The sequence below is a fragment of the Cavia porcellus genome, unplaced genomic scaffold (genome assembly GCF_034190915.1).
Source record: "Cavia porcellus strain 051 isolate PalLab524CR breed Dunkin Hartley unplaced genomic scaffold, mCavPor4.1 scaffold_9, whole genome shotgun sequence".
In the NCBI taxonomy this organism is placed as follows: domain Eukaryota; kingdom Metazoa; phylum Chordata; class Mammalia; order Rodentia; family Caviidae; genus Cavia; species Cavia porcellus.
The window spans coordinates 3,411,661-3,415,566 of record NW_026947492.1 but is presented as its reverse complement, the minus strand read 5'-3'; the positions used below and the strand labels follow the sequence as shown (position 1 = coordinate 3,415,566).

General features: G+C 41.0%; 1 non-coding gene across 1 annotated transcript; it reads right to left on the bottom strand.

Annotated features, from left to right (window-relative positions):
- Nucleotides 1-3,462: 3,462 nt before the first annotated feature.
- Nucleotides 3,463-3,601, bottom strand: LOC111757680 (U4 spliceosomal RNA). Its single transcript, XR_002791968.1, has one exon. It is a non-coding gene; the product is annotated as a U4 spliceosomal RNA (small nuclear RNA).
- Nucleotides 3,602-3,906: the final 305 nt, after the last annotated feature.

Sequence of the window (3,906 nt, the reverse complement as noted above, 5' to 3'; positions counted from 1 at the left end):
GGGGAAAAGAATCACTGTGCTTCACAAAGTGAGTTTTACTTTTTTTTTTTTTTTTTGTCTTTTTCTTTTTTATCGGTACTGGGGATCGAACTCACGACTGCCTGCTTGCAAGGCAGTCAAAGTGAATTTTAAATAGTGTTGTCACTGGATATCATCCTTGGACCCTGACACCATCTGGTCAGAGCTGCTTCCTAAGTAGGCCTGGAGTGCATGATGGGGAAAGACAGTCACAGCCTGGGGTCCTCTGGCTTCAGCATCGTCAGAAGCCAGCCAGCAGTCCAGGACACACTGCAGGACTAGTGGTATTCACTTTTCACAAAGTCCTGCCTGTCTCTTGCCCATGAAAGGGTCCATGTCTCTGTCGATAACTAGGAGATAAGAAGTAAGAGTCTTCACATCTGCACTGAAACAGAGAACACACTGTCCAGCACACTGGGTGGACTTCTTGCTCTGGAGTTGGTCTTTGCTCATTCTAAATCCGCAGACTACCACTCAGTAGCTGAGTGACTGCTGACAAGCTTCCTAAACTCTCCAACCCTTGATTCCTGACGTGCAGCGTGCTCTCATGGTTCAACTTATCGGGGACAGTGCAGAATTATTACCCGATACGATCATGAAGAGGGCCTCCTTTCACTCTCCAAAGTACTCCAGTCTGGGTGATAAATTATTTGACTCCCCTCTTCATCTGCCTCTGTCTTACTGCTGGGGTTGTTACGCAGGTGAAACACATTAATATTGTTTTAGTTGGGACTATTTTAAATTTATATGGAAAATATCATAAAATAAAATGCATTAATGTAAACAATGGCGTACTTCACATAACTGAAACTGATTATTTTCAATTCCAGAGCTACAGAGCGGATAGTCTATGTCATTACTATTGGTAATGACAAACAGCTCCTCCTCACCGCTTTCCTTCTCCCTCCTCGTTAAAGTCCCTAAAAGTGTGGTGACGGGAAGATGGCAGGGCAAGCTGCCCAGGGCTTTGGAGCCAGCGGACTCCCTCACTGACTCTGAAGTACCCTGAGCAAGAGTGCCCTTGCCATCCATGGCAGGTTTGTATAAAGCGCCGGTGAGATTTCCCATGTGGAAATGATCTGCAAACACAATAGGAGTCCGCCAGGCTGGAGGACTTCAGCAGTGATTCATAACAAAGGCTTTCTTTCCAGACATTCTTAAGACTGATCTCTGATTTTTGTAATCTGTAAATTCCAAAAGAATAAATACCACTGGATTTCAGAATTGACAAGAGTTGAGGATCAGGATAAGATGCTCCCAGAAGGTGAACTTGAAAGGGGAAGAGAAACGATAATGCATCCTAATGTTACAAAAGTGATACATGTGATAATTGTGATGAGAAGTATCTACTGTATCTGATACTGATAATTGTTCAATTATTAGATGCCTGGAATGGCAGCACAGAAATGAATCCGGGATGCTGACTTCAGATCGCATTAACCTGGATTTGAAGAGGAAATGAGTTTTGCAATAAGGTGCTTAGAATAGCACCTGACATAGAAAGCGATCAGTTAATAAAGGTATTACTGTGATGACTTTTAGCCTCTGCTAGGTCAAGCGCCAGGCTGGAGGATGTTGCCTCCAATGTTATGCCCCAGTTGCTAAGAGATCATGGACCGGCACCTCACCTTCTCTCCTTGGTTGCTCTGAAGAAGTAAGGATGTCAGTTAACTGAACAACAGTGGGTTACAGCAGGTGAACCAAGGGTTGGGTTGTTTCTCTTAATATAGATGTTTTTCTTCTAGGTCACTTGTATGGAAAAAACTTTCACCAAGATAACACATTTTTTTCTTAGAATTTCAGGGTGTCAGAAGCATATAGATCCCCCAACAAAAGGAGCAGAGAGAAGATATTTGGCTGCTTCCTGCATTGCCACCAGTGCTACCCAGGATTTTTAGCATTTGAACTTTTGTTTGCATTGCTGACATCAGGGAAGCTGTGGAAATGGGAGGAGTCAGGCTGCAGGAGATATTGCTCACTTCTGGCTGTCTGCATCCTGAAAGCTCAGGGGTGGCCAGGCAAGACTCACACTGGTGTCCAGAAGGTAGCTGAGCATTTGCTGCAGCTGTCTGGCGTCTGGTCAAAAATGGATCGATCTCGTAAAAAGGTGGCACGAGGGCCTTACTCTGTAGTGATAAGCGACTCTCAGTATGTGTAGATTACATCGCACAGAGCTAAAAGATACAACATACACACACATACATGAGTAAATATAGGTAGGAAATGGAGAGATCTGAATGTGGCTTATAGATTATAGTCACATCAGTTTCCTAGTTTGTCCGTCGCCGCATCCGTCCCGCGGAATGGAGCACACGAACACTTAGCCTCTGCAAGCACCTTTATTGACTGGGCAGCAACCTCAATACATGTCCGTCCTCGACGGCTTCTTCCGTGTTGTGCGTCGGGCACTTCCTATACTTGGGCTTATATAGCTAATGTTATCCAATCATGGGATTACACGTGGGGACAGGCGATTGGGCGGCAACAAGGAAGCAATCAATCATTACCATATATGGCGGGGACAGTAAGCCGAGCAAGAACCAGGAAGTAGGATGTGTGCGCCATCTTGGGCACACGATGGGCGGGGGAGCAGCGAGGCGGTAGGCGGACGCCATCTTGTGGCTATATTCTCATGGGTAATACGGCAGGCTCCCAACACTAGTTTTTATGTAAAATGCTATCATGAGAAGAAAGTGACAGAAGCAAGGTGGAGGGTGTGTTATTTTGTGACTTTTTGTAAATTTATGATTATATCAAAATTAAAAGCTTTTAGATGTTTTACTTTTTATTGAGTATAACTGACAAAACCAAATATATTTAAAGTGTACAACCTTGAAGTGTACATTAAACATGTTTTGAGATACATATACATTGTAATATGATTGCTACAATTAAACTAATTGATACATTTATTATCTCACATATTTACAGCAATTCTTTATTTCTTCCACTTCACAGCACAATAGCACAAATTTAAAAACTATCAAAAAAAGAAGAAAATGTATTTATTATCTCAATCCCAGTGACAGACTAAAAAAAATCAAGGAAATAGTATTCTGGATGATTTCTTGGTATCGCTATACACTAATATACTTTTAAAAATAAAGAATTGACAATGACATATGTACTATTTTGTGATTTGTTATTTCAGTTAACAGAGTACAGTAGATACTTTGTGGCTTCAATAAATTAATATGAACACCATGACCTCTTGTTATATGATTAATAACTTTCCGCCCCATTATTTTTCCTTACATTCCCTCTTATTTCCTTCCATTTGTCTAATAACAGTCTCCCTTCTACTTACATATCTTCATTTTTAGAGTCCATATTTTAGGAAAAGCATGAAATATTTGTCTTTTTGAGTATAGCTTATTTTACTTAACACGACGATCATCAATTCCATCATATTCTGTTCTAAACATTTTATTTTATTTTTTATTGTCTCTATAGAGAGTGTCAAGAATTGCCAATACTGACTACGTTTCAGGTCGTCATTGGGGAGTATTGGGAAAAGTTTCCAATTAACAAATCTTGCCTCAGAAAAACCTTATTGGCTTTGGTACTGCTGTTGCTCAAAGCTTCCATCCATATTTTTACAGATGGTTGAATTCTGTTTTTCTTTACTACTGAATAATGCTCCATCTATGTATACAACATTTTCTTCTGTCATTCATCTACTTATGGGCATCTAGGTTTGTTCCATATCTTGACTATTGCAAACTGTGCTGCAATAAATGAGTATGCAGATCGACCTGTGCTGTGCTGACCTAAATGCCTTCTACTATACAGCAAGCAGTGGTATAGTTGAATCTAATGGTAAAAAAAGTTTTGTTGCTGGGGACTTAGTTCAATGGCACAAGCGTCTACCTGGCAAGTGCGAGGTCA